Below are 26,365 nucleotides of genomic sequence, written 5' to 3' on the forward strand. Positions count from 1 at the left end.
GGGACGCCGCCTTCCAGCGCCCGCCCCGTCCGCCTCCGCCCCGCGCGGGAGGGGCGGCCAGCCTGAGCCCGCCGGCCTCGAGTCCTAGCTCGCGCGGAGCCCAAGAGCGTTCCCTTTAAGGTCGGCCCACTCGGGCCATTAAGTCCCGCCCTTCCTATAGAGCAGGCCAATGATACAACAGGATTTTTGTCACGTGAGGCTCACTCTGCCGCCCTAAGCCTGAAGCCTTAGGGCGGCCATATTTGTTAGGGGCAGAGGCCTCTGGCCAGTTCTGCTTTTCTGACAGCTGGCGGTGCCTGTTGAAGGACACAAGCCGGGTGTTAGCCTGCGGGACAGTAACCCAGGAGGCAGCGCTTCTGCAGTTCCCACGCGGCGACGTTTGGAAACACGCAGCCAACTTTGGAGGACTTAAACTAAATCTAGTTAGAGGTTGTGTTCGGTAGACATTAGCAGTGCTTAGATACTTAGTGCATATTACCGCGGAATCACAAATAAGATTTAAATGACGTGATATGGCTTTACGTTTATACTTCAACGTATTAGTTATTATGTCACCCTCCAATTTTCAGATAATTAGAAGCATCTTTAGTACAAAAATGAGTGGGTTTCAATAATTATTTTCGTACATATATCGTGTATTTGTGTATACACAGATACCACTGTATTTTGTTCACATCTGTCTCTCATTGCCTTCCCTTGTGCCTTTTCTCCAATCCTGCTGGCTGCCTCTATTTCCTCTAAAACTTCCCTTTCTGCTTTAGTATCTCAAGGGGGGTGGGGGTGGGGAAGCCATGTGTATCAATTACTTTTCTGTTACTGTGATAAAATACCACGACCAAGGCAATTTATAAAAGAGTTTATTAGAGTTTGATATAGAGTCCCAGAGGAATAAGAGTCCATTGTGGTGGGTAAGTAATAGGAATGGCAGCTGGAGCCAGATGCTGAGAGATCAAATCTCAACCACAACCATGAAGTAGGGACAGCAAACTAGAAACAGGGGGAGCCTGTATGCTATCAAAGCTCACCCCTAGTGGCTCACTTCCTCCCTAAACCTCCCCCAAACAGTGCCACCAACTGGGGGCCAATGTTTAAATGCCAGAGTCCATAGGAGACACTTCTTATTCAAACAATTGTGTACAGTAGGACAGGGGATCTCAATCTGTGGGACTTGAACCCTTTGGAGGCCCAACAACCCTGTCAGAGGGTTTGCTATAGATGTCCTAAGTATCAGATGTTTAGACTACAATTCCCTAACAGTAGCAAAATTGTTGTTATGATATAGCAACAAAATATAATTTTCTAGTTTGGGGTCATTACAATATGAGGAACTGTATTAAAGGGTCACAGCATTAGGAAGGCTGAGAACCATTGCAGTAGGAGATGAGACACGACACTGGGTCTTGGATTGGGGGGATTCATTAAGGGGAAACAGGACCTCAAGTGAGCACTATGCCGGGACAACTCATCAGCGTGAGAACTACTATGTGTTTCACCTTTCTGTTAATTATAGCAGAATTCTTATTCTGCTACATTGTATTCGCAGTGGAGCTCTATGATTAGGCAGTAGAAGAGGAGGTGGAGCTGGGAGAGAAAGAGAGGAAGGGAGGGAGAAAAAGAGAAAGGGGAAGAGAAAGGAGGTTATCAGCCATGGAAACCCTCGGATGGGTCGAAAGCTGTCCTGGGTAGCAACTTCTATCAAAAGGTTAGATATTGGGTAACAACTCTAATTGTGTGGGCATCTTGTTGATTGAGCATTTCTAAATATATAAATCCTTTAATCATTAAGATTTAAGAGTCTCCTGTTTTCTTTGCAAAAAAATCAAGGTATATCTAGGGTTTCCTGGTTGACTGAGCACATGAGGTGAGCTGATAGTCTTAGTTCAGAGTGATCTGATTGTGTAGATTTCCAGTCTGTACTCCTGGCTAAGTGTGATAGCCTCTACAGCTCTGTGTATGGCCCATAGGCTCCCGTTAGTTACTGAACTCTTAAAAGTGGTATTGTGACATTACAACAATGTTTTGTGCCAATTTTATAAACCTTTACAGTGCAATATGTGTTACTTTTCTAAGGCAAACCAAAGGTATATTTCTCAAGATTCTGCTGCCTTCAGCAGCATTTGATGGAGGATTTTTTAAATATACATTTGTAATAGATAGAGATGAAACAGATTGCAGTTTGGTTTTTGTTACCTTTTTTTTTTTTTTTAAATTGTAAACCATGTACCAAGTTTCTGGTCAAGATTGTGTAGGATAAGTTAAACATAATTTCATTCTATTAACCAACATGAGTGCATTTCTTATGCATATACTTACATTGAAATACAGTTCTAAAAACTGTCAAAAAAAAAAAAGATTTAAGAGTCTCATTTCTACCAGGTACTTCGAGGATGGTGGGTATTGTCTGGGGTTCAGCTGAACTTTGTGGATGCAGCATGGGGGATTGGCAGAGCCATCTCCCACACTGGCATCTCTCAGGTGCCAGGGCTTGCACATCTAGCTAGCCGGAGCCCCAGTCAGAGCCTAGGAGCAGCCGGAACATGGTGGCTGCCCAGGAGCAAGCTGGACCAGGCACAGTTTTTTAAATATCACCCCTACAGTTAATTACCTGCAGAGTGCGGGAGATCCCTCATTTCTAATGAAACGAGGTCATATGGGGAAGAATGCAGTGCGTGCTCAGTAAATGGTACCTCTGCTTGTGCGATTAGGTTCTTAGGGGAATGTTGAGAATTCAGTGCGTGCTCAGTAAATGGTACCTCTGCTTGTGCAGTTAGGTTCTTAGGGGAATGCTGAGTTAGGTCTGTGTTTTCTCCTAAAGCAGGCACTCCATCTAGTTAGGAAGTGGATCTATTATCATCAAATGTACACCCAATAGAGCTGAGATTTATTCCAAGTATGCCCTGTGTAAGGCATACTGGGGTTGTTATGATGCCCTTGTGAATGGAAGAGAAGAAATAATTCACAAAGCCCTGAGGGTGTGAGGATGGGGAGAAACAGATCTGTCTCAGGCCTGTCTCCTGGAAAAGAAAATCTAGAGTTACCATGTGACCCAGAAGTTCTTCTTCTAGATCTAATCCAAAGAAAAATAAAATCATGCGGCCACACACAGACCTGCAGATGACAGCTCCTGGCATCGGTGTTCATGCTGATGTATGTATTCATGTAAAGAATTGGAATGGCCTGTGAACGGATGCACCAGGAGCGCACCTGCAGCAGAAGGATCTGCACACAAGGAAAGAAGTATTAATATTGTCACTACCGTGATGGATCTTGGAGACATGATGCTGATGAAAGAAGCCATGCACACAATGGCATATATGAAATGTCCAGATTAGGCAAATATACAGAGAGAATAATCGGTGGCTACCAGGGACTGATGGGAGGGAAATAGGGAGTGACTGAGAATGAGTCACAACTAAAACTGATGGCGGTGATGTCTGCCAGACTCCTTGTATATTGGAAAAATCACTTGGTTGTGCTTTAAAGGGTAAATGTTAAAGCAAGCGATTGTCTCGTCATAGCCAGTATTTTTAAAACAGAATATGATACGATAAAGGCCACGCGGGATTAGATTGAAGTTCAGCAGAGAGGACAACATCACAACACCCTCTGCAAACCCCAGCCAGACCTTCTGAAAAGGGTAACAAAAGGAACGAGGCCCGGTTTTGGAAAAACAACACCCAGCCAACCAGTTGCTGGGTGGGTCTGTTGTATTCATCCGAGGGGCAGGGCGTTGTTTGGTGGCTGGCTTGCTCTAAGTCCTTCGTGGCACTCAGAGCAGGCCTGATGGGCAAAGTCAGTGAGGGGAGAGAGCACCCCATGGAGACAGAAACCCAATATGTGGTCAAGCGTACCATCACAGCTGGCTCTCTGTGGCAGCTCTGAGGCAGGAGAATTGGGTGCAACCTCAGGGGAGTGGCAAGGACAAAGTGATCTGTAGCTAGTTTTAGAGTGCTACCGATCACTTCTAAGATGTGAATGAAGAATATTCCTGCCTCGTCCTCCCTGGGCAGCCAAGCAAAGTGAGTGCCAGTGCTTAGATTGTCAGCCAAGTCCCCCCAAGATCCCACCCAAGTCCCACATGGGTGGTCCCCGTCTCTCTCTCTGTCCGTCTCTGTCTCTCTCTGACTATCTCTCCTCTCCCCCTTCTTCCCTCCTTGTCTCTCTCTGTCTCTGTCTCTCTGTCTCTCTGTCTCTCTGTCTCTCTCTCTCTCTCTCTCTCTCTCTCTCTCTCTCTCTCTCTCCCTCTCTCTCTCTCTCTCTCTTCTGTGCTATCAGCACATGAAGAACAGAAAAGTATTTGGGATCTCCTGAAGCTGGAGTGACAGATGGTTGGGAGGCTCCTGGTGTAGCTGCTGGGAACTGAACTTGGGTCCCCTGAAAAAGCAGCCAGTAATCTTACCTCTAAGCAGCCATCTCTTCAATCCCAGACAGCTTTTTTTTCCTTTTAATGTAATATTCCATGCGTGCATCTGTAAGCCAGCTCACATCCTCGAACATAGAGGCTCCTCCTGCCGTTTCTTAGAGCAGAGGCACCTTGCACCTGTCAAAGGGCTTTCCCTCGAGCAAACAGGCAGCAAGCAGAACCCAGCCGTTCTCATGCTCTCTTGGCCCTTTGGTTCTACAGCAAAGGAAAAATGGGAGGGGTCTAAAGAGACGTGACCAAAGGGAAGAGGAGGAGAAAAATAAGGCAAAGAAAGAGAAGAGGAAAAATGGAGAAACAGAGAGCAGGGAGCAGAAGTGATGATCCCAAGAGAAAGTTCAGCCAACCTCCACAGGCTACCCTTATGCGGCACACTCGGACACACCCAAACCAGCTCTGGCAGCATGGGTATCAGGCAAAGCCTCTTAAATGCCAGGTCAAAATGTTGTGTACAAATAGGATGAGCATCCTGCCTTTCATACCTGGGTAGCCATCCTTCTTGCTCCCTCCCCCCAGAAACATGTTTGATAACAACATGGCCCATGTCTCTTTGCACTTAGACTATAGCATTTTCTAGTCACTGGAACTTTCACGGTGCCTTTTAAATCGGAGCTTAATTAAGCTGTGCCTTATGTTTCCAGTGACACTATCTGTATCAACAATCAATAGCTGCTCCCAAAGAGGTAAAAATAGACGGTGAAGCTGTCAGCAGCACAGGCAGAAACGAAGCCCGACACATCCCTGGAATAAACATGATCAGCCATTTCTGAGGGGAATCAAGTGAACTTGGAGGCCACCTTCTTAGAGAGCATGCCGCCATAAAGCATCAAGGATGCTCCAGGCACCCTTTTTGGCTCGATAACTGTAACCCTTTTACTGGCTGCAGGCCTGGAACCTCAGATCTTCCCAGTGTCTGACTAGAGAGATTTCCTTTCTTACTGGCACCAGACTTGGTGCTTGCAGGTGATTTGATCCAGATGGAAAGGAAGAGATGAAGAACTACTCATGTTTCTTCAAATGAGGTGGGGGTGTTTTAGTTGGTGTACCTCCCTTCCTGTCACTCATGTCTCCCCTGATGCTTATATTGGCCATGGCAACGACCTAGTGGTGATGGTTTGTATATGCTCGGCCCAGGGAGTAGCATCATTAGGAGGTGTGGCCTTGTTGGAGTAGGTGTGGCCTTGTTGGAGTAGATGTGGCCTTGTTGGAGGAAGTGTGTCACCGTGGGGGTGAGCTTTAAGACCCTAGTCCTAGCTGCCCGGAAGTCACTCTTCTCCTAGCAGCCTTCAGATGAAAATGTAGAACTCTCAGCTCCTCCTGCACCATGCCTGCCTGGATGCTGCCATGTTTTCACCTTGATGATAATGGACTGAACCTCTGAACCTATAAGCCAGCCCCAATTAAATGTTGTTCTTTATAAGAATTGCCTTGGTCATGGTGTTTGTTCACAGCAGTAAAGCCCTAGCTAAGATACTTAGTATATAATAAGAAAAGAGGCTTAGCATACCATGGTTGTGTTTGCTCCTAGCACCTGTCTCTCGAACCACCCCTCCCCCTGTTATGCAGAAGCGCCCATAAGGGATATACCAGCCTGCTCATGATGGTTCCTTCTACCACACCTTCGGTTGTTTTCTAGTCTGTTCTGGAGACTTAGGGGGTTGTGTGCAGGAGGTATTTGTTGAACATTTACTAAATGAACCAATGACAGTCCTGCACAGTCTGAGAAATTACAAACGTTTTCAAATTTTACCTAGAGTAGAAGGTACCTTGCTGGTGCTGGAGAGATGGCTCAGTGGTTAAGAGCACTGACTGCTCTTCCAGAGGTCCTGAGTTCAATTCCCAGCAACCACATGGTGGCTCACAACCATCTGAAATGAAATCTGATGCCCTCTTTTGGTGTGTCTGAAGACAGCTAATATATATATATTATGCAATATATATATATATATATATATATGCAATGTGTGTGTGTATGAAAGTTGCGTGTGAGTAGCTACATGTTTGTGTGGATCCACATGTATGCACATGGGTGTGCATTCATGTGGAGGCCTAAGATTGACGTTAGGACTTCTCATCAATCATACATCCACATATACATTGAAGCAGGGTCTCTCAATCAAACCCAGAGCTTGTTGATGGCTAATCTCCAGAGCCAGCTTTCTCTGGGCATCTGCTGCCTCTTCTAGGCTGAAATAGCTACCATGCCTATCCAACACTCATATGGATTCTGGGAGCCCATTATCTGGCCTGCATTCTTACAACTAGAGTGCTTTAAGCACTGAGCTAAGTCCCCAGCCTCTTGCTTTGCTTTGTTTTACATATATATATATATATATTTCTTCCCCTTAAGGTCTGTCTTAATTAGGGTTTTATTGCTGTGAGAAGACACCATGGCCATGGCAACTATTATACTATTATAAAGTAAAACATTTCATTGGCGCTGGGTACAGTTTCAAAGGTTTAGCTCACTATCATCATAGTGAGAAGCATGGCATCGTGCAGACAGACACGGTGATGGAGAAGGAGCTGAGAGTTCTGCGTCTTGATCTACAGGCAGCAGGAGACTGTGTGCCACACTGGGCAAACTTGAACATATATGACCTTAGAGCCTGTCACTATAGTGACACACTTCCTCCAACAAGGCCACACCCACTCCAACAAGGCCACACCTAATAGTGCCACTCCCTATGCCAAGCTTTCAAACACATTGAGTTTGTGGTGCCATTCTTATTCAAACCACCACAAGGCTCATTCTTAAAATTCGTTCCTTAAAAGCTCTGGTAGTTTTGAGACTCTCTATCACAGCCGTAAATTCAGTCTGGAGAAGGTCACTAACTGTTTGCATTTCTCTTCCTTTGCATTTGGACAGGATGCAGAGTCTTCCCTGGTCAGGATTCTTCAGGTTGTGAGAACAGGAATCTCTGAGAGCGGCTCCCCAATTCCTTTCCTTTTTGTTCTAACCAAATACCTGCTGAGAAGCAATGTGAGGGAGGGGAATTTATTGAGGCTCCCAGTTTGAGGGGTGCAGTGTGTTGAGGCGAGAGTGCTGTAGAGCTGGCAGGCAGCTGCTTCCTGACAGCTGACTGGGAAGCAAAGAGGAAACCAGAAGCAGACCATAGGCCATAGGGCTCAATCCACACCCTGACATCAGACCAGTCCTCTGGTTAGGCCCCATTTCTTGAAGATTCTATAATCTTCCAAACAGCACTACCACGTTGGGGACCAACTTTTCAAGCACATGAACCTATAAGGGACAATTTACATTTAAACCACAAACCATAGCCACCAGTTTAAAGAGAAAAAAAATTTTTTATGAAGAGGTTTATATATGGTTAGACTTAAACACAGGAAACACACACATACACACACACACACACACACACACACACACACACAGAGAGAGAGAGAGAGAGAGAGAGAGAGAGAGAGAGAGAGAGAGAGAGAGAGAGGATAGCAATGCACACCCAAAGGGTAGCTATGTGCTTCTTGAGAATCATCACAAGAATAACTTGAAGGATACAGTTCACCTCATGGGAGGCAAAGGCAAGAATACACCCAGGTCTCAGGAAGGTTCTAGAAACTGAACCTCTCTCTACAGCATCCAGAAGCTGGGCTGTCTGTGGGGGTCATTTTGAGCCTATCTCCTGAAAGCTAGTAACCTGGGCATGTTCAGTGCACACTCGTTTTTCAAAGTGTCTTTTGATCTAAAACAGTCACTCCCATCACAAGGTCATTCATACCTGCACAGTTCAGGAAGCCATATGGACCCTGTGTCAACTTCATTCCTCACAGTGGCTCTGGGAAAATCCCCCAAGCTCTTTGACACAAACAGCCTCTCTCCAAGATGCTTCAGGAGCTGGACACAAAGTTCAGTCAACACCTCAGAAGAGGGCTTATAAAGGAGGGAGACAAGTTCTTCATCTGGGAGAGGCTCGTGTTTCTTCTATAGAACAGTCTTTCACAATGTGGGAAGAAGGTTTTCCCCTCTGGCTGGCTTCTGTGGGGTGAGAGCACCAGACCCATTAGTTTGGATCAGTTCTTTTCTCTACCTGGAGTTCTCCACGTTGTGAATTGAATGATCCATATGACCCAACATAAAGGAGGAAGGACTTGTCCTGGCTTACAGTTTTGGGGTGTGCAGTCCATCATGGTGGGAAATTACTACAAGATGGGTGTGAGGCAGGTCACATTGCATCAGCATCTAGAGAGAGAGAGAGAGAGAGAGAGAGAGAGAGAGAGAGAGAGAGAGAAGAAAAGGAGACACACATGGGAAAAGATAGACAGGGGAGGGAAAGAGGGAGGGAGGGGAAAGAGAGAGAGGGAGAGAGAGACAGAGACAGACAGAGAGACAGAGAGCACTAGCTAGCTGCTGGTTCTTACCCCCTTTCTCTTTTTTTCTATAACATGGACCTGGGCAGGTCTTTCAATCTACAACCTAATCTGTAAACCTCTCACAGGTTCACCAGAAGGTCTGTTCCGATGGAGATCTTAAATCCCACCAAGATGAGAATTCAGGTTTACCATCCTGTTTTCCTTGTTTCGTTGGAAGCTACTTTGAGTGCTGGACTAGCGTGCATGGAGAGATGGGAGGGAGTGTTGCACCCCAAGGTGTGCCCAGCACAAGGGCTAGAGAGTGGCGCACTGTGACAGCCAGGCAGAGGTCTGGGCTTGGGGAAGTTCCTTGTGTTTGCTTTAATCTCAGTGAAACAGGAAGTAAGAATAGGGAATAGGGGGTTTGTTTGAGTGTTTAAAGCGAGGGGGAATGTAAAGGAGTTTGTCTTCTAGGAACCTGAGATAGTGAACAGAAAAAGAGAGTTTGCATATACGGATGTGGCTTAAGTTGTGTGTACTAGGAAATACGCACATGGTAGATAACTATATGCATAAAGCTATGGTAGGTGCGTATACCACACGGTAGATAACTATATGCATAAAGCTATGGTAGATGCGTATACCACACAGTAGATAACTATATGCATAAAGCTATGGTAGGTGCGTATACCACACGGTAGATAACTATATGCATAAAGCTATGGTAGGTGCGTATACCACACGGTAGATAACTATATGCATAAAGCTATGGTAGGTGCGTATACCACACGGTAGATAACTATATGCATAAAGCTATGGTAGGTGCGTATACCACACGGTAGATAACTATATGCATAAAGCTATGGTAGATGCATATACATTAATAGGAGTTAACCAATATAATACAACATTTCACAACTCAGTTATCACCTACAAGGCCTAATATATATTATATGTAATATGGTCTATGAAAGTATATTCACACATCATACATGAATATGGAACTATGTTGGTAACATATAGTAACATTCTTATGTTGTAGACACTAAAAATGCAAATTTTTAGACACACCTATTATGAACAACCTCTGCTTCTTCCACTCTGTTGATACATTTAGTACCTGCTACAAAACGTACATTAGAATTAGTACTGACAGCCTAAGGAAGAAAAGGACCACAGATTTAAATATTTCTTGCATGTTCCCTGTTCTCTAGCATGGAAGCTACAAAGACAATACATTGTTTGCCTTCTAGGCCCAGGTCCCCAGCTACAGAAAAAAGAGAAAGGGGGTGAGCGCCAGCAAGCTAGCTCTCTGTCTGTCTGTCTGTCTGTCTGTCTGTCATCTCTGTCTCTCTGTCTCTCTTGCTCGCTCACTTGCTCACTCTTGCTCTCCCCTGTCTACATCCCCCCTCTATGTGCATGTCTCCTTTTCCTCTCTGTCTCTCCCTCTCTCCCTCTCCCATGCATAATGATACAGTGTTTATCCAAACTATGATCTGCATAGCCTAGAGTGTTCTAGACACACACAGGGTCTCAGTAGCATTTGTTAATGAATTAATAAAAGAATGGGTCTTACTTATTGTGATGTAGTTGTCAACTTGCACAATGTAGAGTCACCTGGGAAGAGGGTCACAGAGAGAGATTGTCCAGCTCAGGCAGGCCTGTGCGCAGGTCTGCAGGGGCGTGTCTTTTCACACTAATAACGTGGGAAGCTGCAGCCTGAAAGTGGAAGCTGAGGATCTGTGAGTTTCTAAAGTAGAGTAGAGGCAGCAAGCTGAGCAGGGGCGAGCCTGCACCCCTTTGCTCTGCCCCTGACTGTGGATGTAATTAGGTCCCTTGGGCTCATGCTGTGACTTCCCTGCAGTGACAGACTCCAGCCTGGACTTGTGATCCAAGCAAACACTTTCCCCCTCCAGCTGTCTTTTGCTGTATTTTATTCCAGCAACAGGAATGAAACTAAACACTCTCAGAGTCTAAGACGGTTTATCTGGGTGTGGTGTCGTGTACCCATCTCAGGAGGAATGTTGAGACAGGAGAGTCACAGGCAGACCCTCAGAGAATCTTCTCTCAGAATAAAATAAGAAAACTTTCTCTTCTCAAAAACTCGTGTGCTCCTTTTGGTTGCTAGTCAACAGAAATCACCCCATTAGCACACATTTCGCCTTTGAGAGATCATGGCGTGCCACCATTGTGTACCATGCCTAATAATTCACAGTATTTGCATTTTCAACACCATCTACATACACAGAGGAATATTATTCCAATTTTATACAGTCAATGACTTTCCGTGTGCCTTAAGGTCAGCAAGTCACTTTTGAACATCAAATGCAATTACTTAACTTTTTTGAACCTTGCACAGGAGTGCAACCCATGGAGGCCATTGAAGGCTTCTGACTGAAAACTGTCTTCAAGTTTTAAAGTGTGAGCTAGGAGAACTTTTACAGATACATCTCGGATTGGGGCAATAAAATCACTTAATGACAGAAATCTTTCCAAATTCCTAATTTCAGACAATTTTCTGACAGAAAGTGGTTACTTTCTCATTCGCTCTCAGGTGTCTCCTTCACCTTGAGTCGGCAGGTGCTATTTGCTTATATATTTTTAAATTACTGTCTGTGCCCGACCCCCTTAACTGTGGCTGGCAGTCGTCTATACCTGGAGCAGGGGAATGCCAGCCTTTACTGTCTTTGATAGGATTAGTTCATAGTGTTTTTGTAGCATTTCTATAAAGTATTTGCTCCTTTCAGGGACGATTGACCTAGTTATACATGAGATAGGATAACCCACAAATCCACCTCATGGGACCTCAAGATCTGCCATGGCAGCAGAGGTCTGGAAGCACAGAAGGTGTGTAAAGACACTTCAGCCTCTACCTTGTGAACTTCAGGGGCCACATTAGTGGCTTTCTGTATCCTATCTCAGCCAGCTCCCACTGGGAGATGGACCCAGACACTTGACCCTGTGTTCTGCAAATGTCTGTCCCCTACAGGCCCCAGGCTTCTGCACCAGAGCCAGTTCACAAAGCTGAAGAAAACACTGTCTTCACTGTGAGATAAACATACAAATAGTTTTCACTGGTTCCAGGGAACAAAGGCCGTCCACTGTCGACCACGGAGTCCTGACCCGATACGCCAACCTGATAGAAGGGATAAGACTCTACTATTGACAACTGTCTTGCTCTGGGCTCTTGTCTGTGACTGTGGGGATTTTCTGACATGGAAATTTTACCCATGTCAGAAACAGACCAAACTCCCAAGACTATCTCAAGTTCAAAAGGCCAAGAAGCATGATGCCATCTTGCCTCCTGACAAGCCCACTCACTATGCTCACTTTTAGTTTACAGCTAAACCATCTTCTCATTCTCTGGGGAAGAAACACAGATTCCCTGTGAACACTTTCAGCTGGCCCGTCACCACAGGTCCTGACCAGTTTGCCTGGTGCATCACTGTACCAGAATGAGAACTTAGCAGCTCTCCTGCCTTCCTCCTTCGGGTTGACTAGCTCAGGACTGGCCCATAGCTCACCTTAGATGCCTCTGAGTTCCAGGTCTTATTTGCCAACCCTACGTTTTCCCACCCACACTACCCACAATCCACCACTGGTCTATTTCCTCTCCCTATTCATGAATGAAATGAGTCTGTGTGTAATTTTTAAAAGCATCCCAGTTTTTTTTCTTTACTTTTAATGGATTTCTCCTCCTTAAATCATGGCTTTATTGTCTTAGGTGTCTATGAAGTTTTAATTGGATTGTGTGTGTATGTAGGTTTCTGAGACAGGCTCTCTCATTGGCCAACATTCACCAGGCTAGACTGTCTGGCCAGTGAAGGGCAGGGATCTGCCTGTCTCCACGCCTCCAGTGCTGGGATTATAAACCTGTACTGTCTTGTTCAGCTTTTCTTTCTTTTAATGTGGGTTTAGAGAATCAGATTCGGCTTCCTTGTTGCTTGCACAGAAAGCGCTACCCATTGAGCCATCTTCCTAACCAGACTTGGTTGTTTTGCTTTTGATATGTTAAGTTATTTTAGTCACTTCCAAAACAGACGTCTTCACTTCTCCTATTTTTTTGTTTTTTTGTTTTTTTGTGTGTTTTTTTGTTTTTCCTTTCAGCTGCTTCTCTTTGTGTGGTTGTTGAGCCTTGTTGGGCTTCCAGGTCCCTAACCCGCATTTCCTTTGCTGCTAAATGAGACGCCCCTATAAGTGAGTGACAGTGCTGCGCCCCAGGAAGGAGATGCTGAGTGAGGTCACTATTGGCTGTTACAGAGAGCGAGCCAGCTGTCAATCTCTGGATCCAAAAATGTTGGACTAGAAAAGGTGTTCCTTAGGATATCGCCGTTGACAGGAGCTGTCAGCTCCAGAGTTTATGTAACTTGTGGGGAGAGCCACAGGCGGTTTTTATCGTTGTTTTGTTTTGCTGTATTCTGTAGGTTGTACGTAGACACTGTGATGGTTTGTATATGTTTGGCCCAGGGAGTGGCACTGTTGGAGTAGGCGAGTCACTGTGGGTGTGGGCTTTAATACCTTTGTCCTAGCTGCCTGGGAGTCAGTCTTCCACTAGCAGCCTTCAGATGAAGATGTAGAACTCTCAGCTCCTCCTGCACCATGCCTGCCTGGATGCTGCCATGCTTTTGCCTTGATGATAATGGACTGAACCTGTGAACCTGTAAGCCAGCCCCAATTAAATGTTGTCCTCATAATAGTTGCCTTGGTCATGGCGTTTGTTCACAGCAGTAAAACCCTAACTAAGACACACACACACACACACACACACACACACACACACACACGTATACACACACGTATACATGCCAATATGTACATCGTGGGTAGGACACACAACACCAACAATGAATCTTATTGTGATTTACACACTTAGTTAATCATTGTGTATCAACATCGGCTTATTAGTTTTAACAAATGAACCACAATACTGCAAAATGTTAGCGATGGGAAACTGGGGGAGAGGAGGTAGGTGAGCTATTTACAACACTCAGGGCATCTTTTATTCAGTTTTCCTGTAACCACAAACTGCTCTAAAACGTAACCTGCGACTTTAAAGACAATAGCATGCCTACACAAACAGTACAGGAGAGCAACCCGCCAGAGATCAACCCGCAACTTACTGCACTTTCCCAATAACATTTGTGTCTAAAACTTGGGGGTATATTTGGATTCTGGCAACAGCGGCAGTAGCTCTTTTGCTACCCGGGTTAGAACAAAACGAACAATTAGAATGGCGTTCTAACCATTCTTACTTGCAATTGTATCTCTTCGGGATTCATCAGGATATCTGTCAAGAGAATGATTTTACCCTTATAGCCACGAATTGTGGCCTTTTCTTACCTTTTAGATATATGAAGACTAGAGTTCATTCCTCGCTGGAGTCCTGTACAGGCAAACTGCAAGGTTGGGATGAACCAGCTGTGCAAACGCTCCCCCTAGTGGTAAAAGTCAGACTTCCAAAAACCGTAGTTATCGCTCGCTGTCCGTTCATTTCTTTAACATCGAGCATGCGCACATATCACTTTAGAAAAGCTGGGAGAAGGAAGGAGGAAAAGAGAAGGAGGTGAGTTGGAAAGATAAGGGCAGTTTGGATGAAGAGGAGGTCTGGTCTTTAGTGTTTTCTGGGTCGATTGGCTTGGAGAACAGTGGGGTCTGGAACGCTACTTGTTCCGCCACAAGGTTCTGTCCACGAGCCCTGCTGGGGTCCCTAAGAGGTGATGCTATACAGGATGCCCTCATGCGGTGAGTATCTGGCAGGTTCGTTCTAAGCCAGACACTCCCGTTAGGTAGGTGCTCAGGTGGATTTTTTTTAAAAAAATTACCTTAACGAATTAATCAAGCATGGTTTTTTGTGTATGTGCACCTGTGCGTGCCCCGCCTCTCCCTCCCTCCCCCTCCCCTTTCCCCTCCTCTCCCCTTCCCCAATCTCTCTCTCTCTCTCCCCCCCCCCACTCTTTCTACTGTGGTGCACATGTGGAGATCAAAAGACAGCTTGCATTTGTTTCTCTCCTCCATGTGAGTTCTGGAGTTGGAGCCAAGGACATCAGATTTGACAAGTGCCTTGCTCAGCCATCTTGCTGGCCCCTAGCCTGGAATGCTCCTGATGGTATCCGGAAATATGCTAGCATTCTAGTGCCTTTCTGGGCGGGAGAGGTGAGTTCTTTGGATTCTGACTGGTATGTAGGGCAGGGACTTTGGAGGGCAACTCTGGGATTAGGGGGTTGGGACCCAGAGCTCAAGACTAGGAGACTACATTTAAAAGATGTGGTTTGAGTGTGCCCCTACAGGCTTTATGCGTTTGGACGCTTGATGCCTGGCTTGTGGCACTCTTTTGAAAGTCTGGGGAACATCTGGGGGCTTAGCTAGAGGGGGTGAGACTGCAGGGGCTGGGCTGAAGATCTCACACTGGGCTTCTAGCTTGTGATTCCTGACATGTAACAAGCCATGCTGAATGGTCCTGGCTGGAATCTATGTCTTCCTCACCATGCTGGGCCTTCCCCCCTTAAACAACTAGCCAGTTGTTTAAGTTACTGTCTCTCTTAACTGCTTCTGCCCATTACTCTGTCCCAGTGATAAGAAAAGTACCTAATAGAGGTGCCCCTACCACATAGATGGGAGACACAATGGACAAGAAACAGACATGGCAAAAAATAAAATATAAAATAAAAAGCCATCTCCATCCTGGCTTCTGGTCAGTCAGAAACAACAACTCATCTGACTCTAGTGAAATGTGGCCCACCGGTTAGGCAGTAGCTGGTTGGTGTCACTTTGCACCAGCAGAGGAAGGTGCCTATCTTAAAGGGACTCTGGGAGGGCTCAATCCCATGCTCTGAGGTGTGATCAGGCTCCTAACTCTCAATATGAGTTTCCTAAGGCTGGAGGGCATGCAGTGCCACCAGCTGGGGACAGGAAAGGCTGAAACCAATGACACCCCCCCTTCAGTTCTGGGGACCACAGGATTAGGTCAGACCAGCAAGACTGGGCTCCCTTTGAGGTCTAAGCCAAATTGCAGCTTGGGGAAGTCCCTAGTTTTTCTCCATTTGCAGGGCATCATTCCGATCTCCGTCTCTGACCCTCTCCTCCATGTGTCTTGGGTTCCAAGCCTCTTTTCTATAAGGAAGTGGATTTAGCCTCTCCTTTCATCTAGCAGGACCCATTTTAAATTGACTACATCGCAAAGATCCTTCTTCTAAATCAGGTCAGAGTTAGAGGTATTAAGAAGTTAGTGTTTCCCTCACTATTGAACCCACAAACCCCTCTGGGTCCTGTTTTTGGAGCGGTTCACCTGAGCAGCCTCCTCTGCCTCTGCGGCAGCCATGCTTGGCTTCTCATGTTTCCAAAAGCTGCCCACATCCTCTGGCTTAGGGTCTCACATCACAGCGTCCTTGTGTTTGCCACCCGGTCTCTTCCTCTTCTTTCATTTATTCTTTTTTTTTTTTTTTTTTTTTTTTTATACTCTTCTTTCAGTTTTAAGGGACGCGGAGGGTCATCACAATAGCCCTGCCAGGAGAGTCCAGATCTTTTTAAAGTCAGCTGATTCACACTGGCCACTTTACATACAACTTTAACTTTTCTTTGTCATGGAGAAGTTCCAGGGACCTAGACATGATCACGCCAAGGGCGTCCTACCCCAAAACACAGGCAAATGCACACAGGTGCTGGTCTTTCTTTATTTTCTTTGTTTTTGAATTTTTAAATTAATTGTTTTTGTGTGTATGTATGTGTCTCTGTGTGTATGTCTTGTGTGTGTGTCTCTGTATGTGTATGTGTCTGTGAGTATGTCTGTTTGTATGCTTGTGTGCATGTCTGTATGTCTCTGTGTGTATGTGTCTATGATCTCTCCCTCTCTCTCTCCCCTCATGATTCTACGTGTGTCTATGTCTGTGTGTCTTTCTGTGTGTATCTGTGTTGTGTGTCCAAGTGGCAGATACCTCCATCTTGCCCACAGTGCTACTGAGGCAACTGCTGCTCCAGACCTGCATATGGAGTGATGATCCATGATAAATGTCTTTCTGTGCTCTGAATCCCTGTTCATCAAGCTGCCCGATGGTTACAAATCTGCTTCCCAGGCACCTGGATGGCAGGAAACAGCATCTTGGATAGTAGCCCAGGGTGCCCCAGGATTGCTATGGAGGTCCAAGGATGAGATACTTTCAGCAGTAAGAAGGCCAAGGGGTTCAAGGAAGAAGGAAGTCTCACACTGAAGCCTGTCCCTGTCCCACCATAGTAGACAGATACAAACATCAGTCACCAGACTGCTCAGCCCCCATACTGAGGTGACCACTACTCTGATGACCTAGAAACGGACTAGAGGAGTGAGCACCATAAAGAGAGTGTAAGAAACAGGTGAGTTCTCTTCAGAGCCTTTGTTCATCTCTAACTGCATGTACACACAGTGGGACTCAGAGATGACCTGTAATGAGCACGCCCGGTGGATGAGTTAAAAGGTGTAGGTGGAATATTTCCTATCAGCTGGTATGAATGAGCTGAAAAGAATCGTCCATGGTGAGACACGGATGGCTTTCAAGTCCCTATAGCATCAAGGGTACAGAGAAGAAGCCCCTGTAACGGGATGTGCTCAGCCCCACATCCCAGAAACCTCCATTTCGAAAAGCTCTGACAAGTGGCTGATTTACTGACTCATCTGACTGTAAGTCTGCAGGAAGCTTAGATCTCAGGGCTGACTGAACCCGACGGGGTTCCGGCTTCATTCCCCATGAGTCCCTAGACACAGCCTTTCTATGAGATGGATACAATGTTTACCTCTAGACACACAGTAGCATCCAAGGACTGAGAGGCATTTTCTTGTGTGGTTTTCTCTGAAGAGCAGAGCAGTTTTTACCAAATCACTCCTCCATTTCAGCAACTCTCTGCTCTTGGCCAGTCTTTAATGCCTCCTGGCAGTTCTATATCAGGCGACACAGTGACACAGAAGTCACCGAGATGTCAGGGAAACATTGGACTTACCTCCAGATGAGCATTAGAGCAGTCAGCAAACGTTATAACAAGGACTGAGGATGTAGCCACATAAGTAGGGTGCCTGCCTAGCATGCTGGGAGTCCTGGCTTTGATGGGCAAGGCCTTACAACCAGGCATACCTCTAATCCTAGCACTTAGGAGGACCTGAAGTTCACAGTCACCCTTTGGCTAGAACACTTGATGAGCACCTGCTGTCACCACGATATAAGTAACTATATGATGGTTTAAGGGCTCTTTCAGACATGGTGGTCAGAGTAGGTGACCATCAAGAAACACAGCAGCCTGGGTTTGCCTTGAGACATCTCCGGCCATGACCTAGAACGGATTATGGATTATCCCACCCATCTCCGCTGAAACCAGGAGGGGTTGTGGGTTGGGCCTTCCCCTTTAAATTGAGAGCTGAACATTAAAGCTTTGAGCCTTGATCAGAAAAAAAGAAAGAAAGAAAGAAAGAAAGAAAGAAAGAAAGAAAGAAAGACAGCATCTGGGGAACAACATAGGAAAAGAGTGTATCAGAAAACTCCAGAACTCTGCTCACATGGCCCACCACTGCCCCAAAACAGAACCCTCTGATAACACAGAAACCAAAATTATCTCAGATAGTCAAAAGGGAGGAAAAAAATTTCTTTCTGAGTCTTAGATATGTTTTGGACAGAGTAAGTTGACAATTGATACTGTGTCAGGAAATGACCAGTGGAATCAAATACTATGGTCTCAGTTTCTTTTCTTGTTGCTGTGATAAAACACTGTGGCAGATTTGGAGAATGGGCTTACTTTAATTCACCGTTAAAGGTCCACTCCATCATGGCAGGGAAATCAAGACAGCAGGAAGTTAAAGCCAAAACATCCAAAACAGGAAATAGGTGAATCTGGGCTGCCTGCTCAACTCTCTTCCCATTTCGAAAGCCAGGATCCAGGCCTGGGAATGGTGCCGCCCACCATGGGCATGCATTCTCAACTCAACTAATTTAATCAAGCTAATCCCCGCCCCACCTCAGGCATGTCTATCGGTCTGTCTCCTGGATGAATCTAGCTTGTCAAGTTAACAATTAACATAACCATATCAAATAATTCCAAGGGTTGAGAAATACTAAGTTAGCCAGTTTGCCTCTTGACTGGGAACTTCTCCACAGACTTGCAAATCTTACTACGTTACTGTTTTTCTTAGCAGTTTCCTAGTGCTGAAATTAACCTCGGGATTGCTTATGTCCTTCGAGGATTGCTTGATTCGTTCTAAATCTTGGTTCTGCTTCACCAAGTGGGCACTCACCTGGTTTCCAACTGTCCCTTTGTTTCCCCATCTGTGAGTGAGTCTTACACACCCCAGATAAAACCGGCTGCTTAATTGTAGCCCTATCTGCCACTCTCGATTTACACGGCTCCTTACCCATGAATGAGGCGTCTATCCCTGCCAGTGGATGGCACGTCTCACCCCACACCCACCCGTGGATGGGGTGTCTCTCCCACCCCTGCCCATGAATGGGGTGTCTCCCCACCTCCATTCTCTTACATCCTCACCCATGGATTGTGCGTCTCTCCCCACCCTGTGTCTTTTTCTCTTTCAGCTCCTTTTCACTTAGTTATACAGACATGAGATTATCTCACAGTATCATCCAGAACAGGTCCCGGTTCCTCCGGACCCATGCAGTTCCTTCCCCAGTTTCTTGGTGGTGGACATCTGCATCCCCGCCCACTGGTGATAAAATACTTTTGACTAGTCTTATGCATATACCTCTTTTTTAAATTTTTGCAATAATATTCAGGACAGATTCCAACAAGGAGGAAGTTTGCTGGGTTAAATGGCAAATGATTATATGGCTTTTCTAATATAGTTTGGCTTACAATTTTTGTGCCTGTCTCTCTCATCGTTAACCTTTTGGCATAGGTCTCTCTCAGGAGACATTTACATTGACAAGTAAAGACAGTTCTCATTCCAGGCTTTATACAATGTATCCTTGAAGCGGAGCATTCATTAGTGTGTGTAAACAAACTGATTGGGCTACCAAGTTATCTCACAAGAGCTGTATAGTGCCATATTTCTACCGTTCACAGTTGGTTATTTCAGTTTCATCAAGACTTTACGGACAGTGGGCTGAGGAGATCATCCAGGTGTGGAATGCTTGCCGTGCTGGCACACAGCCCTGAGTTTGCCCTATAGAGACCTTGTTTAAAAGCCAGGTATGGCTTAGAATCTCAGCACTGGGGAGGTGAAGAAGAGAAAAAGAGCCCTATAGCTTAGTGGTTACAGCCAGTCTAACTGGATCAGGGCGTTCCAGACTACTGAGAGAGCCTGTCTAAAACCAAAACAGAACAAGTAAACAAACCAAGGTAGAAGCATCCTAAGGAGTGATACTGGAGGTTAATATCTAGCCCCCACATATGCACACATTTACACGTGCTTCTATATGTGTGTACACGTGTACACATAGATGGTGCTTCAAGGAACCAGGCAACGAGCTGTCTGTTTCATTTTCAATTTTTGGAGGCTAGAAACCTTTGCTCTAAGTGTTTTTTAAAGCCTGGGAATAAACAGAACAACATTTTCCAATCTAGTCACCCCCAAATCACAGCATTTAAGACGTGTATACACACTAAATCTGCACGCTCACAAACCTACTGTACAGGTTGAAGTTATTTCAGACCAATTCATGTTGTCTTCTGGGGGAAGTAATCCCAGTACTCATGTGTCCTCCAACGACCTCGCGCATCCTTCAAATCCTGTGAGGAAGGAAGGCCCTTCTTGCATGGTTGTCCAGTTTCTTCCACATGAATTCTTTTCTCTGGTCCTGGTGGGACCTTGGCTCCTACAAAGAGATCTAACATAGGGCCAACCCTTGGAAACATAGGAAGGCTTTGGAGTCTAGGTCCCTGGGCACAGAGGCATGCCAAGTACCTGGTACAGTTGGGCACGTCACGAATTCCAAAGGCTGGCCCTCCAAATAAGGGAGCTTGGGCCCCATAATCTAGGGCTTTGGTAACATGTTAAGGCTTCAAATTCCTGGAGGCTAATCACTTGCCAAAAGCTCCTTAACAGGTGAACGCATTCTGAAAGGGGGCTTACACACCTCAGATATATGATCCACCCTTCTAACCATCAGCCCAGCACTTTAAAAGGCTTCAGAAGGGATGGTGGCTGGGGGGAAAAAAACTGGCACTTTGACCTCCCAAAGCCAGTGCGGGATCAGGTGACTCATTCAAAACCTTCCCAGGGGAACAAATACTTTGAGCAGGTAAGCCGGAACAAAACAGAGTTCACTGAAACCAGACTGTGGTAGCTGGCCCAGGAGAGTTTAAAGGAGATGGGGCCCTTTTAAAGACAGAGGATGCACACCCGATTGGTACGTGTCATAGGAAATCCACAGAATTTGTGCCTGACAGGAAAGATACAAACTAGTTAGTGTAGCGTCTGAATAAAGGCTCATGGAGAAGAAAGGTCATTAGGAAAATCTAGAGTCTACATATGAAGTTCAGGAGGGGGTAGAAACTCAGAAACTGGACTTGCTCATCTCATTTTAAAATATTAATTATTATTCTTGAGTTGTCGACAACTCAACAATTTCAAAAGTAGAGCCATGCTAAGAAAGTATTCACAATGGCAGCTCACGCCCACACTCACGCCCACACTCACGCCCACACTCACGCCTCCTCTTGGTTAAGTTTTCCAGGGTTTCTTTGGGGAAATGTGAAAGGCTCCTCACTGTGGCACCCCCCTGGTGAGGAAAAGGTGGACAGAGTTTGGACGTGGTCAGAATCCCACATGGCCGGGATGAGCAGTTCAATGCAGGCTCCTTTCCAGTTGGGTCTCCCTCACCACAAAGAGGCAAGCCTGTTCCAGAACACATGGGTAGATGCTGTGAGTTGAAACGCGAGCATGTTTGCATTGAGCTCTATTTGACAGAAACCACAGACAGCTCTCTGAGGAACCAGGCGACGATCTGTTCATTCCATTTCAACTTTTGGAGGCCAGAAACTTTTGGTCTAAGCATTTTTTTTTTATAAAGCCCTGGGATAAACAGAACAACCTTTTCCAATCTAGTTGCCCCCAAATCGCAACACTTAAGATGCTTCCCCCACCACCAGGTGTCTGTTGAGGATTGATCTCCCACATGCTAAGTACACTCTATACCAATGGAGTCCCATGCCTCAAGAATCAGGCCATGACCTTCTGAGAACGTACTGAGACATCTTGGGTGCCGACCTCACTTGCTATGTACCTTTTGTGTAATCCTACAGCACAAATGATATGCGAATGTAATAACACTTTTACTAATAGCCAAACATGAATATAATATGTGTGTAAATGCGTAGAGAAATTTGCTAAGATACTTATAATAAATTGGGATATTGAGACTAAATGCTTGATTTCCTTTTCCATTGATAACAGAGGCGCTCAGTCAACAGTTATTGGCTCATGAGCATGTAGATGCTCAAGGAGTCCGGAAGACACTGTCAGATTCCCAGGACCTGGAAGTCCAGAGAGCTGTGAGTCACATGACGTAGGTGCTGGGAATGGAACTCAGACAAGAGCCACGGCACTCTTGATGGCTGGCTGAGCCATCTCTCCAGCCTTTCTTCAGCCTTTCCTGTTTGACTCATTTTACTTTTAAGAGACGAGTGTACTGCCGAGGGCCATGTTGCTTCTTTGTCCCACAGAAACTTAATCAGAATTGCCTACATGTCACTCCCGGGCAGGAGGCTCTGCGGCTTACATGTCGCTCCCTTGGGGCCTCTGTGGAGTGTGGTGTATCTCAGCATGGACACCGCTGGTATCTGAGAATAGGCTGCTCTATACATTACAGAGTGCCAAGCAGCACCCCAAGTTCTACCACCAGGTACAGATGCTTGTATCTCACTGAGATGTGACAACCCCAGACGTCTCCAGCCATAGGCTAATTGCCCCCTGGTTGGGAACTACGGTTGTGCCCATGGCTGGGTGGGCACTTTTCAGATACCACCTTCCCCACGCTTTTTGATATCAAAGCCAGCACAGCCATTATGTTCTAGATTCCCACTTTGGATCCCTAAGCAGCTTTTCAGAGAGCGTGGTCACCATCGTTGTCCTGGACCCTGCTGTACCTTCTTACTCATCTCCTTTAAGACCTGTATTTGCGACAGCGTGAGCACCTCAGTGCTGCTTGGATAGAGTCAAGAACTTTTGAGTATATCTGTGGACCTGAGTTCCTGCTGACCTTTTTGTGTTTCCTTGACCTTTTCCAGGAATTTCTGGGCCCTTCTAGTCTTTGCTCCTACTAAACTGAGTTTATATATATGTGTGTGTGTATGTGTGTATGTATGTATGTATGTGTATATGATGTATATGTATACATATATATGTATATGCATATACGTATATGCATATATATGTGTATATGTATATATACACATATATATGCACGCACGTGTGCACGCGCGCGCACACACACACACACACACACACACACACACACTTGCCTGACAAGGATTTTTTTTCCAAGTTTGTTTCCCTTTGTACTTAGAGTGAATGCTGTCTTCTTCTATCTTTGGGGGTGGGGTGTCAGTTAAATGTCTCTTCCTTTTTAATGTATACCTTAGATCTTGGATCTGATTAAGCTTGTCTCCAGATTATTCAGTTCCAGGTCACAGTTGGGGTCCCCACCCTAAGTATACAGGCCATTTAATCACCCCATATTAGCACTACTCATTTAATACCTGTGTGCTCATGAAGACCTGTGCGTCCTTGTCACCTCCTTGTCCCCAGAATAGTGACAAGTACCCCAGCAGGTCTCTGTACATATCTCCCGAGTGTGCGCACATGCAGCTCAGCACCAGGAATGAGCAGCACATGTTGTCCAAAGGCGAGGTTGGATTAGGTCACAGACTCTGGAGCCAGGCTGTCTGGAAACGTTCTTGGGCTCCGTTGCTTTCTGACGAGGTGCCCTTGGGCTAACCACCCCTCTAGTTCTTTGTCCTTAGTGGACATGTGGCAGTAAAAATATTCATGTCAAAGTATTATTAAATCATATGAGCAGATGTGTACCATGTACTTAAAACAGGGCCTGGGCTATAGTCAACTTGAGAGTTTGTCATAGTTTCCAGATGTCTCATAGAAACTGCTCTCAGTGGGAGGACAAGACTTTTGACTTGAGGAATGATAGCAGGTGATTGTGATAGCCCAAGGGATGATATAAACTGGGCTGGGCATCCTCAATAAGATAAGATAAAAGCCAGAGCCTAGAATCTTCACATATGACATCAGGTGGGCCGAAGAGATAGGTCAGTGGTCGAGAGAACTGGCCGCTCTTCCAGTGAACCCTAGTTCACTTCCCAGCACCCGCATGGTGACTCACAGCTGTCCTCAACTCCAGTTCCAGGGGAATCTGATGCCCTCTTCTGGCCTTTACAGGTACAGCATGCACATAGTAGCTATACACATACCCATATACATAAAATAGAATATATGTATATGTATCATCAGGCCCTCAAAAAGGGAGACAAACTTGGGTTGGAATATCTAAGAGAGTCAATCATTTTCCAGGAATTTATGATACATTATTAATTTTTGATGGATGAAAGGAGAGTAAAGTTCTTTCTTCTCTTTTTTCCTCTTCTGGACTTTCTCTACTCAAGTCTCACGTGAGGGAATGTTCTGGGCACTGTTTTATCTAAGCATGCATTTCAAGATCGGGCCTCTGACTTGATGGATCCATTAGGAAAAGGAATGGAGTTTTATGTGAGACCAGGGTGATTTTGTCTCATTCAGGTGAAATTGAAATTTAAATCTGTTGAAAAACATCTCTAACTTATCATGTTTAGCCACAAGATTCTAAACTAATCCCAGCTCCTCTATTTGTATTCTCAGTTTCTATTCAGCCAAAGAGAAACCAGCTGCAGGGGTGTCTGTTCTTGGTTTTGTGCATAGAGGGAGTCTTAGTTACTGTTCTGGTGATATAAAGAGGCACCATGACCCAGCCAGCTTATAAAAGAAAAGATTTAATTAAGGGCTTGCTGACAAACTCAGAGAATCAGTGCATGATTATCGTGGTGGCAGGCATGCAGGCATGGTGCTGGGATAGGTAGCTGAGAGCTTATATCCTGAAAGGCAGAGAGAGAGAAGAGAGGGGTTAAGAAGAGGGAGTAGAAGAGGGAGAGACTGAGACTGGGCTTGGTGTGGGCATTTGAAACCCCCAATCCTGTTCCCAGTGACTCACCACCTCCAACAAGGCCATGCCTCCTAATCCTTTCCACACAGTTCCACCAACTGGAAGCCACACATTCAAATATATGAGCCTGTGGGGACCATTCTCACTCAAACTACCACTGAGGGGAACTGAACTCAAATTTCTGAACTCAGCATTGCTAGAGGAGACACCAAGGGCAAGGACATTCTTCTGGGTTTTGAGGCTGTATCCATGAATCCATAAGGATCTGTAGACAACCCGATCATTAATGGCTTGGGCTCACACAGGTTCACATGTAATGGAAATGCTACCCAGCAGGTGTTGGGTTAATTTGGCCTTACCAAAATAATATAGTTAGTAAAAATAGCTTAAATGTCCTAGGACCTGGGAACAGTTAAGCAAACCATGGTATATGTATATAAAAATTAGTTCTCAATGACAGCTGGAGCACATTTAACAGTAATATTAAATAAATATAAATAAATAACAAACAACTGATATATCCAACAGCATGAATGGATCTCAAATTCATTATTGAAAAAGTACAATAATGTGGATAGATAATATTCTGTGCTCTTTGATTTAGATGGTCATTTGCTATGACTTTAAAAAAGGGATCAAATTCCTTTTTGAGAGTTTCTGTACGTACTCCAAGGATAGGATGGGACCCTTTTGTCTACTGACTCAGGGGGTCCTTTTGTCTGTTGAGTATGTGTCAGCAGTATGTGAGAATGTAATAAGCAGATATATATATATATATATCTCCACATTCTACCCCATTTAGGATTATCTTGAAGTATATTCATTTAGTCACTTTCTCATTCCTTAAGAGAAGAGAACTTTTCCATTTCCTCAGTATGACATACCTCATTAAAGCAGATACATAATCCTACTTACTTCTGTGGCCTCAGAAGCTGCTCAGTTTACAACAGTCCAACAATGATGCCTTCAACCCTAGTGGAGGAGAGAGTGAACAGACTCAAGGTTCTCTCTAGTAGATGGAATATGTACCTTCGCCTCTACCCGGGAGACCTGCTGCCAAGCTTACCTCAGTGTTCACACACCCAAGGCAAAACCCGGAAGAGTGAGAAGCAAGAGGTTCAGCTAGGGGTAAGAAATACACAAGATAATTTGTGAGCTCAGAGTTTCTATTGAAACGGGGGCCAATTTAATTATGGGAAAACTCAGCTTCCTGGTTTGAAGACAGGCTTAGAAAAGGCTTTCGAGTTTTACATATATCAAATGCCTCCAGGCTCACCCAGCAGGATTTTCTTCAGATGTCACAAATAGGAAGGAGTGCAGGAGAAATGTACAGGCCAGCATTGTCTTACAAACCACAGAATGTAATAAGCAGAAATACATTTAAAAAAAAAAAAAAACCCATGTTTCTCCCCAGTTAGGGTTGTTTTGAAGTATATCCCTTCACTTATTTTCTCATTCCTCGAGAAAAGAGAACTTTTCCACTCCCATTAATAGTTAAATTACTTTTAGAAGTACG

The 26,365-nt window shown here is 45.2% G+C and overlaps 2 long non-coding RNA genes across 4 annotated transcripts; both read right to left on the reverse strand.

The window, feature by feature from the left end:
• Positions 1-841: 841 nt before the first annotated feature.
• On the reverse strand, positions 842-20,955 carry LOC143444100 (uncharacterized). Of its 3 annotated transcripts, none has more exons than XR_013113662.1 (4): positions 16,017-20,955; positions 14,072-14,263; positions 4,400-13,389; positions 842-3,219 (listed from the first exon to the last, which is right to left on the reverse strand). It is a non-coding gene; the product is annotated as an uncharacterized LOC143444100 (long non-coding RNA). The 3 variants fall into 3 exon arrangements; XR_013113663.1 differs by having other exon boundaries at positions 842-3,014; positions 3,109-13,389; XR_013113661.1 differs by having other exon boundaries at positions 842-13,389.
• A 3,708-nt stretch (positions 20,956-24,663) lies between these two features.
• LOC143434029 (uncharacterized) lies at positions 24,664-25,956 on the reverse strand. Its single transcript, XR_013103175.1, has 2 exons — positions 25,765-25,956; positions 24,664-24,781 (listed from the first exon to the last, which is right to left on the reverse strand). It is a non-coding gene; the product is annotated as an uncharacterized LOC143434029 (long non-coding RNA).
• Between the last annotated feature and the right edge of the window lie 409 nt (positions 25,957-26,365).

Source organism: Arvicanthis niloticus, chromosome 12, assembly GCF_011762505.2.
Source record: "Arvicanthis niloticus isolate mArvNil1 chromosome 12, mArvNil1.pat.X, whole genome shotgun sequence".
NCBI classification, from domain to species: domain Eukaryota; kingdom Metazoa; phylum Chordata; class Mammalia; order Rodentia; family Muridae; genus Arvicanthis; species Arvicanthis niloticus.